The sequence below is a fragment of the Mus caroli genome, chromosome 8 (assembly GCF_900094665.2).
Source record: "Mus caroli chromosome 8, CAROLI_EIJ_v1.1, whole genome shotgun sequence".
Taxonomy (NCBI): Eukaryota; Metazoa; Chordata; class Mammalia; order Rodentia; family Muridae; genus Mus; species Mus caroli.
In genome coordinates, this window is record NC_034577.1 from 1,151,479 (window position 1) to 1,162,757 (window position 11,279).

The 11,279-nt window shown below is 44.8% G+C and overlaps 1 protein-coding gene across 11 annotated transcripts in view; it reads left to right on the forward strand.

Moving 5' to 3' along the window:
- Positions 1-11,279, forward strand: part of Ccl25 (C-C motif chemokine ligand 25) — a 46,144-nt gene that overhangs the window by 11,105 nt on the left and 23,760 nt on the right. The window lies entirely within an intron of this gene.

Below are 11,279 nucleotides of genomic sequence, written 5' to 3' on the forward strand. Positions count from 1 at the left end.
GAGACAGGGTTTCTCTGTATAGCTCTGGCTGTCCTGGAACTCACTTTGTAGACCAGGCTGGCCTTGAACTCAGAAATCTGCCTGCCTCTGCCTCTGCCTCCCCAGTGCTGGGATCAAAGGCGTGCACCACCACGCCTGGCAGGATTTTTTTTTTTTGAAAGATTTGTATGCATCTGTCTCTGAATGTCTGCCCACATCTGTGGCCATGAGGAGATCGGAAGAGGGTATCAGGTTTCCTTCCACTCTACCTATGGTCTTTCCCTGAATCTGGGGCTTTTGTTTGTTTTTCAGTTGTACAGAGGCTAGCAAGATGTAGTGGTCTCCTGCCTCTGCCTCCTTTAGAACTGGGTAGTAGCATGTATTCGTTTCCCAGCTTGTTATGTGGGTGTTGGATCCTCATGATTATGCAACAGGTACTGTAAACTACACAGTCACCTCCAGCCCAGAGGGGTTCTGTTTGTTGCTTGTTTTGTTTTTTTGAGACAAGATCTCATGCTTGAACTTGCTAAGTAGCCAAGGATGCCATTGAACTCAGAGTTGGGGTCCCTGCCTTCAGCTCCCTGGTGCTGAGATGACAGCATGTACCACTGTGCTTGGCCAGAGAGGACTTAAGACTTAAGTCCTGATGCCTCCTTTGAGAATATCTTTGATCTCACATATACTTTTCATGTTGGGAGCATCTGGGCTCAGTCAAAGCATAAGGGATGCTTTTGTATAACTCTCTCCTCCAGATTAAAGCATTCCCTCCTGGAAGAATAAGGAAGGCTCCTAAAACTCAGGAAGTAAATAAGACTTAAAAGCTGCACAAGGCCTCTCACCTGAGATTATAGAAGCAATAACAGTTGTACGTATAGGGACTCAGGGCTCCATCTGTAGCACCACCACCAACAGTCATGAGGGAGAGCCTACCAGGCAGAGAAGCAGGATGCTTGGGACCCAGACATACAAAATGGATACCAGGGGCTGCAGATGGGGCTCAGTGCTTACAACACTTGCTGGACAGTTGTTAAGAACAGAGTTTGAGTCCCTAAGACCCATAAAATGCCAGCTGGATGGGTTGCAGCACCCTGTAATTTCAGCCTTGGGAGGTGGAGACAGAATCAGCAGAGCATGCTTATGGGGTCTGGTTTGATTGAAGCTCTGCCTATGGTTCTCAACATCAACATGGGCCTCCACATGCATGTACACATTGCACCTGCACATGTGTGAGCTCATACATGCAAACATGTATACATATACACGTACATACGTACAAACATATATGAAGGAAAGAAGGGGGAGGGTACACCTATTCTGGAAGATTATTCTTCATAAGGAATTCAGGTAGTGAGTAGAGAGAGTGGTGAAGACACTGAAAAGGTGATGGTCACCTGTTCTGAAGAATCACCGAGAAGAAGCTGGAGAAGTTACATCGTGATCCTAAGCACAGGGTAAGACTAAGCTTTACATTCATTTGATTTTTTTTTTTTTTAAGATTTATTTATTTATTACATGTAAGTACACTGTAGCTGTCTTCAGACACTCCAGAAGAGGGCGCCAGATCTCGTTACGGATGGTTGTGAGCCACCATGTGATTGCCAGGATTTGAACTCTGGACCTTCAGAAGAGCAGTCGGGTGCTCTTACCCACTGAGCCATCTCACCAGCCCCTTGATTGTTTTTTAAGTGAGCAGTGGGTGGTGGTGTCACATGCTTTTAATCCTAGCACTTAGGAGTCAGAGTCAGAAAGATCTCTGAGTCTGAGGCTAGCCTGGTCTACAGAGCTACTTTCAGGATAGCTAGGACTACACAAGGAAACTGTCTTAAAAATGTGTATATGTGTGTAGTTGCCTGAGGCCAGAAGAGGGTAAATAAGTACTGGAGCTGGGGTTATAAGTGGTTGGGAGGCACCTAATGTGGGTGCTGGGCTTGTGCAAGAACATCACGCCCTCTTAAGCTATCTCATCAAACCCAGGTCCTACGTTTTTTGTAAATCATGTGGTTGCCCTAGCAACAGGAAACATGCCCACAAATGTTTTCTGTCAACTCCTTTGAAGAAAGCTGTGGATATGTGTTTGTATTAGTTTTCTGTTACGGACAGAATGCCTGAGATGAGCATCTTAGGTAGAGGGAAGGTTTACCTTGGCTTCTGGGTTTCAGTCTGTGATCCCTTGGCTCCCTTGCTTATGGCCTTTGATAGGAAAGCAGAAGATGATGGTGGAAACATGCAGTGGAACACAGCTGCCCATCCCATGGCAACTAGGAGTGGGAGAGGCTGAGGACAGGAGAGCAGGTACCACATATCCACCCCTAGTGACCTGCTTCCTCCAACAAGGTCCTACCTCCTATCAGCCCTGTCAGTTTCTAATGGCTCATTCAGATGTGAACCTGTCAATGGATAGGAACATGAGGACCCACTGATGAAGTCAGTCTCCATAGTCCGTCTTGTTTTTCACAGTCCTAACTCTCAACATTACTGCAGAGGGAAACTTTGAAGATAGGGACTTTGGAGGGACTGTGGAGATGGCTCAGTTTGAAAAGTGCTTCTTATACAAGCATGACACTGCTTGGATCACCAGTGTCCATTAAATAAATAAAATAAAATAAAAAGTGAAAAAACCTCAAGGCTGGGTATGTTGACCTGTGCTTATGATCTCAGTGTTCAGAAGGTAGAGGTATGATGGTTGCTGAAAGTTGCAGGCTGTCCATGGGTTCATAGTGAGACCTCATGTTCAAAGGGTAAGAACAAACAAAACAACCCAGGAGCAGCAGCCAGGTGTTGTGAACCTAAGTCAGTACTGAGAAGACTGGAATGTCTCCATGGCTTGGTGTCCAAGCAGGCTAGCCAAAGAGTGAAAAGCCCTTTCTTTCACACACACCAAACAAACAAAAATGGCTTTTAACACAAACACTTGGGAGGTACAAGCAAATGGAATTCTGAGTTCAATGCCAGCCAAGGATACACAGTGAGACTATCTCAAAAACCAAAAAAACAAGAGTGATTAAGGAAGATGCCCAGTGTTGACTTGTAGCCTCCACATACATGGTACTGGAATATGGGGGAATATAAGAAGTCTTGCAGCAGGGTAAAGAGTGATTGGGGGACATGCCAAATGTTGGCCTGTAGCTTCCACATACATGTGCACACATATATACACACAGTGCTGTAATGTGGGGAGAGAGGAAAACTTGCAGCTGGCTATAAGGTAGCCAACCAGAAAGAGGAAGGAAAGCTCTAGGAAAAACAAGACAGAGCTGGCTCCACTGCTCTCCTAGGCAACACAGAAGGGCTGTCCTTGATGGTGGGAGCTAGCCCCAAGGGTATAGGCTGGGGAGGGCTGGTCCCACCCTTAGACTGCTATAGGGTGGCTTGGGAGAAAGAGAGGCTCCCTCAGCCCCTTACCTCTCACTGCCTTTGAGATAGCCCTGTACCTCACCTGGGCAGCACAGTAGAGCTGACCCTGGTGGTAAAGGTGTTGGTAGGCTGGCCCAAAGATGAGAACAGGAAAGTTGATCCTACCTACCCCTTGCTGGCTTGGCACTGGGTGAACTAGCCAGGGCACTGCTGGAGAGCTCACCCTGGTAGTGTGGGTACAAGAAAGCTGCTAACCCACGCAGCTACCTCCCAGGCCTACACCATCTATGATCTGCTGATGCTAGTGAAAGGGTTGGTCCTGTAGATCCAAAGTAGCAGGATCTTCATAGCACAGAGCAACAACAGAATATCTGGGAGGAGTGCCTGTGACGATCCAGTATTGACAGTGTAGCAGAAACCAGAGGTCTCAGTACAGACCAATGGCTCATTGCAATAAACATTTGCAAATAAAGATGTATGGACAAAAGGGTATACTATGGAACACAGTTTAGCTTCCATGGCAAGATTGTTTTCTTTTTTTATTCTAATTTTATTTGGGGGAAGGTTTGCAAGGGTGGATATGGAGGGATGGGGAGATGAGTGGGATTGGGGTGTATGATGTGAAAATCATAAAAAATTAAGTAAAACAAGCAAAACAACAAGCCAGTCCTTTGCTGGGTCCCATGTAGCACCTCCTGCACCGCACGCCCATCTCCACCTTTCTAGGAACACACACAAGGCACGTTTGCTCTTTTAATAAACTCAGCAGCTGTTAGTAATTACACCTTCACTTGTAATCATCCATCTAATTGTTACAGACTGAATTGTGGTTATGTGCAGCTTCTAAGAAACCCCCTTCCTGTTCCTGAAAGGAGACCTTAGAGTGTCTTAGTGGTGGGTAAAAAAAAGGAAGAGAAATGCTAGGCTCAGACCTGTCAGTCCAGGAGCTAGAGGCAGCTGTTTGTTGGTATTGGTTGGCTTAATCCACCCTCCATTCAGAGATGATATGCTTCTGCTTTTTAAAAATTAAATTTTATGTGTATGTGTGTCATAGTGCATGTGTTGAAGTCAAAGGATAACTTAGAGGAGTCAGTTCTGTGTCCTGACAAACTGGAATCATCAGGTTTGGCAGTAAGAACTTTAATCCTGCATTTGCTTTGGTTGTTGTTATTATTATTATTAAATTCATTCACTTTACATTCCATTATCAGCCCCGACAAGTACCCCTTCACAAAGATCCCCCTCCCCATTCCACTCTCCCTTTCTCCTTTCAAAGGAGGAGTCTCTTCTAGCTGTTTGTACCCCCATACACACACACATCAGGTTGCTGCAGGGCTAGTTGCATCCACAGGCAGGCAACAGACTCAGGACACACTTCTAGTTGGTGGGGACCCACATGAAGACTAAGCTGCTCATATGCTACATATGTGCAGTGGGGCTAGGTTCAGTCCATGGTCACTCTTTGGTTGGTGATTCAGGCTCTGGGAAACCCCAAGTGTCCAGGTTAGTTAATTCTGCTGGTGTTCCTCTGGATTCCCTGTCCTCTTGGGGTCCAGTCTGCCAATCCCCCCAATTTTTCCATAAAATTCCCCTAGCTCTTCTAATATTTGACTGTGGGTCTCTGCATCTCTTTCCATTGGCTGCTAGTTGGAGCCTCTTAGATGACAGTTAAATGCTAGGTTCCTGTCTGCAAACATAACAGTATTAGTAGTATCAGGGATTGACTCTTGCCCATGGGATGGGTATCAGATGTAGGGATAGCTGGTGTAATGGCTTGTATATGCTGGGCCCAGGGAGTGGCACTATTTGGAGGTGTGGCCTTGCTGGAGTAGGTGTGTCACTGTGGGATGGGCTTTAATACTTTAGTCCTAGTTGCCTGGATGCCAGTATTCTGCTAGCAGCCTTCAGATGAAGATGTAGAAGTCTCAGCTCCTCCTGCACCATGCCTGCCTGGATGATGCCTTAATGATAATGAACTGAACCTCTGAATTGTAAGCAGCCCCAGTTATAAGACTTGCCTTAGTCATGGTGTCTCTTCGCAGCAGTAAAACCCTAACTAAGACAGCTGAGGGAAGAGAAATCAGCAGGAGTGGGGGAGGCAATCCTAGGACATGTCAGAGACCTGGGGTATGTGAGGGCCACACGGGGTAAATGGGGGTAACTGGCTGACACTGCTAGCAGTGGGGGAATATGGACTTCGAAGTGGCCACTTCCTCTAGCCAGGCAGGACTCCCAGTGGAGAGATAAGGACAGTAATTTACCCACAAACCCTTTGATCCAAAAGGTGTCTTGCCTACAAGAAGTTCAGGGACAAAGAGCAGAAATGAAGACCCATCCCATGGGCAAGAACCAATCTCTGCATTTGCTTTTTTAACCTGAATAATAAGGGAAAGTCTTAATTCTTGGTTTAAAGACAGTCTCCTGAATCCCAGGCTGTATCAAAATCTTTGTAATAAAGATGACTTTGAACACTGATTCTGCTTCTCTCAGATCTAAACTCATAAGCTTGTTTTACTATGCCCAACATGAAGGCTTTTTTTCCCAATAAGGAAAGCAAAGTTGTAATTGCTAATCTTTGTTGTCAGTGACACACATTGAAGACAGCCTCAACTGAAGAACTGTCACCATAAGATTGACCTGTGGGCATTTTTTTTTTGTGGCATTTTTTTAATTGATAATTGATGTAGGAGAGCCCAGCCCACTGAGGTCAGTTACCATCTCTGGGAAAGTGGGCTTGTGCTGTATAAAAGAGTAGCTGAGTATGAGCCTGAAAACAAGAGTTAAGCTTAGAAATCATCAACTGAGCCGGGTGTGGTGGCGCACGCCTTTAATCCCAGCACTCGGGAGGCAGAGGCAGGAGGATTGCTGAGTTCGAGGCCAGCCTGGTCTACAAAGTGAGTTCCAGGACAGCCAGGGCTACTCAAAGAAACCCTGTCTCAAAAAAAAAAAAAAAAAAATCATCAACTGGTGTCTTGAGGTTGTCTCTTGCCATCTACCTTTTAGAAGTGTGGGTGTGAAGAGCACCTGAGATGGCTCAGCAGGTAAAGGGGCTTGCTGCCAATCCTAGCCACCTAAATTTTATGCCCTGAATCCACATGGTGAAAGGAGAAGACTGGCTCAGGCATGTTATCCTCAGATGTCCTCATGCACACACACAATAAATAAATAGAAACTATTCTACCTTGAAAGTAAATTAAGGTCATTGAGCCAACCCTCTTGGGAAGCTTGCTCTTACTGCTCATTCCAGTGCTTCTCCCCCAAGCACAGTCACAGGCGTTCCATCTCTCTGGGCTCAAGATTGGCAATGCCACAAAGTGACCTGTGTTGCTGTGGACCTTAAGGACAGTGACCTAGTCACTCTTAGCCATCCCTGAGTAGACTGTAAATCAATAAACTACACCTTCACCCTCCTTGCCTCTATGCAGACTCACTGTCTGTAGGAAGGGGGGCCACCACCACCACTTTCTCAAAGTCCAGCAAATTAACTATTATGCAATAGAACCTCACTACCACTTTCTCTTTCAAATTTCTATTTTATTTTGTATTCCTCCTTTTGTGTTCTTGAGTATATGAAGGTATTCATGTGTGTGTACACGTGAAGACCAGAGGTCAAAAGGTACCATATACCTTATTTATTGAGACAGAAACTCTTAACTGGGTCCTGGTATAGGGGTGGTTTTGATGTTAAGTTCCTGTTCCCCCATTGGTTCTTGATCTGTCAGTAATGAAAGCCATGGGCCAATTGCTGAATGGAAGGAATAGTCCCAACTTCTGCCTCGATGGAGGAAAAAGAGTCACAAGGGAGGAGAGGAGAGTTCTGGAGGTTTCTGATGGAGTGGAGTTGACCAAACATGTGAGGTCTTGGGTGGACTAGTGGCCTGTGGCTGCTCCTACAGGTGAGTGGTCAGGAATGTAATTAGCTACTGGTGTTTAGGGGAGCAGAGATAAGAATATTATTAAGGACACACTTCTCCAGTGGGGAGATCGTAGCGCCCAGCAATTGTGATAAGAAGCCGAGTTGCAAAGGAATAATTGTCTGTGTGTCTCTCTGTGTGTTTTATCTGTGGATTCAAGAGAAGCTGGGTGGGGGCTGTTAATGCAGCCCATTCATAGAACATAGGCAGGGTAGTACAAAACTACATGCAACATTCTGGGGTTCACTGAATAGGTTAGGTTGGCTAGCCACTGAACTCTAAGGATCTATCTACCTATCTCTGTCTCTCCAGTACCCACCTCCTTTCCTGGCTCTTTATATGGGCTCTGGGATAGAACACATACCCTCAGGCTTGTATGGGAAGCATTCTGCCAACAGAGTTATTTCTTCCCTTTTAAAATTTCATTATTTATAATTATGTGTATTATAGGGATAAGTTATGTGCAGGCACCCATAGAGGCCAAAGGTGTTGAATCCTCCTGAAGGTGGTTATAATCTTGAAGTCTTGACCCTCTTTCCTGCAAAATTATAGCCATGACCAAATATGCTTGGCTGGCATCTGGTTTTAAATATAGACTTTCTGCTTGTTCTAGTTATGAGGAGACCAACAGATCTTGTGATTGACAGTGAAAAGGTATTCTGTGTTCCTGAGAGGAGAGGACAAGCCATGCCATCCAGGACCCCTCAAGAGATAGAGGGAGGAAGGGAGAGGGAAGCACGGGCAAGAGCACTGTGATAGATTATATACAAAGAAGCAGGTTAGAAAGGATAAGTGGGCTTGGGCTTGCCTAGTTCAAATAGTTTTAGAGGACTTTGGGGCATAGGGTATGCCCCAAGTTGTCTGGTAAATGACTCTGGAATAATTAAGAGAAGTAGAGAAGAGGTAGAAATGTTGCGCAGTGGTGAATACTTAGCTAGCATATTTGAGGCTCTGGGCACCATCCCCAACACTGAAAACAAAAATGAAGATTAAAAAAAAGATCATCGCAAAGCTGGTCTGTGTACACCTATTAAATACCAGCTACTCAAAGGCTGAAGCACAAGGATAGTTAAAGGCTAGTGTGGTCGTTTGAATATGCTTGGCCTAGGGAGTGGCACTATTAGGAGATGTGGCCGTATTGGAGGAGGTATGTCACTGTTGAGACCACCCTCCTAGATTCTCCCAACTGCCTGAGGACAGTATGCTCCTGGCTTCTTTTGGATGAAGATGTTGAACTCTCGGTTCCTCCAGTGTCATGCCTGCCTGTGCTTCCTGCCTTGATGAACCATATGGACTAAACCTCTGAAAGTGTAAGCCAGCCCCAATTAAATGTTGTCCTTTATAAGAGTTGCCTTGGTCATTGTGTCTGTTCACAACATCCAAACTAAGGCAGCTAGCCTGTCTGTCCAACAGTGAGATTTTTTTCTATGTTATCTACTTATTTACTGGTTTGTTTATTTAGAGATAGGGTCTCATGTAGCACAGAATGGCCTCAAACACTATGTAGATGATCGTGAATTCCTGATCCTCCTGTTTCTACTTCTTAAGTGCTAGTAGGAATGAGATTCTTCCCGTGTGTGTGTGAGTTGGACACACTTGCACAACAGCACATATGTAAAGAGCAGAGGACAACCTTCAACATCAGTACTTGTTGTGGATTGCCTTGGTGCTGTTCATATTTTGATGCTAATTCTGTTCCTTGAAGAGGGGCTGCCCCTGACAAGGAGTGGATCCTGTACTCAGGAGATTCCATATGAACCTCCTTCCCATTTTAGCTGATCAAATAAAGGCTAGAGCCTGTGATTGGGCAGTGGAAGGGAATGGTGGGGCTGGAAGTTTTAGAGAAGGAGAGGGAGGAAGGAAGAAGTAGATGGAGGAAAGGAGAGGGAGGAAGATGAAGGAAGAGGAGGTGGAAGATGGAGCAGAACAACATGGCCTGGAGGAGCTGCAAGTAGCTCACTTTGTGAGCTTATTTGTGCACATACACATGCACAATACACACACACACACAAATAGAAATTTTAAAATTTAAAGATAAATAAAACAAGACGAACCATTCTCCAAAAAGGATCGTGTGTTCGGCACAAAACAAATCTCAACAAATTTGAGACAGACAGTAATTAGGACTCTTTCCACCTCCCATGGTATAAAACTAGAAATTAATACTATGAGGAATTTCATAAAATTCACAAATACTTGGAAAATAACACATTTGTTAAAGTGTTAATGAAAAAAAAATTCAGTTGGGTTACATCTAGAGTTATTCTTTAACACTTAACACCTACATCAAAAAAACAGCAGGTGTAGGGGTGCACACTGTAGTCCCAGCTCTTAGGAGCCAGATGCAAGAAGTTCAGAGGTTCAGGGTCAGCCTAGGCTACATGAGAGTCTGTGTTAAAGAAAACAAAACAAAACAGGACTGGAGAGATGCTTCAGTGGTTAAGAGTGGTTAAGGTCAGCCAGGCAGTGGTGGTGCATGTCTTTAATCACAGCACTTGGGAGGCAGAGGCAGGCAGATTTCTGAATTGGAGGCCAGCCTGGTCTACAGAGTGAGTTCCAGGACAGCCAGGGCTACACAGAGAAATCCTGTCTCGAAAAATGAGAGAAAGAGAGAGAGATAGGTCTTTCAGAAGACCTGAGTTAGAGACAGCGAGAGCTTTCAGTAGACCTGAGTTGGTTTTCTAGCTCCACACCAGGCATCACAACCATCTGTAACTCCAGCTATAAGGGGACCTGATGCCTTTAGCTTCCACGGGACCAGCACATATGTTTATGCAGATATACATACACATTATTTAAAATGTTTATTTAATGTATTTATTTTAAAATAAACAAAAGCCTAAACATACCAAAAGGGAAGCTTGCTATGCACAAAATCCTGGGTTCTATTATTCCCAGTACCTTATAAAGTAAGCATGGTGGTGCATGCCTATAATCCCAGCACTTTGGATGTAGGGGCAGAAGGATCAGGTGTTCAAGGCTATCCTGCACTGGAGAGACACTGTCTCAAAAAAATTAATAAAATCAAATGAAATGTTGGAGCAATTTCCAGTGAGACGAGCCATATCAGGGAGGTATGAGCTCGATAGCCAGAACCTGCCTCAGTGAATCCAGCATAAAAACAGTGGACAATAATTCCTGATATCAACCTCAGGCTTACAAACACACACATACACACACATTCACACATACACATATGCAAAAACTTTCACACACACACACACACAGGGAAAATGGAGAAAAATAAACGGTAAAGCAGCAGCTTGACACAAGGTTAGTGAGGACTGGCTGGTAGGTGTCTGGAGTACAGAGTATCCCTCCCTCCCTCCCTGTGACATGAGCAGCTATGGAGGAGGGTTTCCAGCTGCTTTCCCAGACAGCCAGGGCTGCCAAAGTCTTAGCAAATGCCTCTTTTTGTTTGTTTGTTTTTTTGAGACAGGGTTTCTCTGTGTAGTCCTGGCTGTCCTGGAACTCACTTTGTAGACCATGCTTGCCTCGAACTCAGAAATCCGCCTGCCTCTGCCTCCCAAGAGCTGGGATTAAAGGCATGTGCCACCACGCCCGGCTAGCAAATGCCTCTTACCACTAGAACTTCAGGATACTCGTGGGGCCGACAGGTAAAAATGACTTCAGGAGAATGCCCACTTCAGCCCAGGATGTTCAGGCAGTGCCCATCCCTGCACCTTTGCTGATGACCTCCAGGTCTCTGCCATGGCAGGCCTAGGTATTTCATAGACAATATTTCTGTTGTTCTTGCTGTTGAGAGGGGATCTCACTATGCAGCTAAGACTTTTGATCTTGGCCTTTCCAGGGCTGGACTTGTAGCATTTCAGAGGGCTCCCCAGTCTGTATGGGGTATATATTAGGCAAACACCCTACCACAGCCTTCCTTTTTACTTGTTATTTTAAGGCAGATCCTTTTTTTTAAACAAATAAATATCTTGATTTTTTTTTTTATTAAGCAGGAATAAATTTATTTATGACAGGAACACTTTTTTTTTTTTTTTTTTTTTTTTTTTTTTTTTTTTTTTT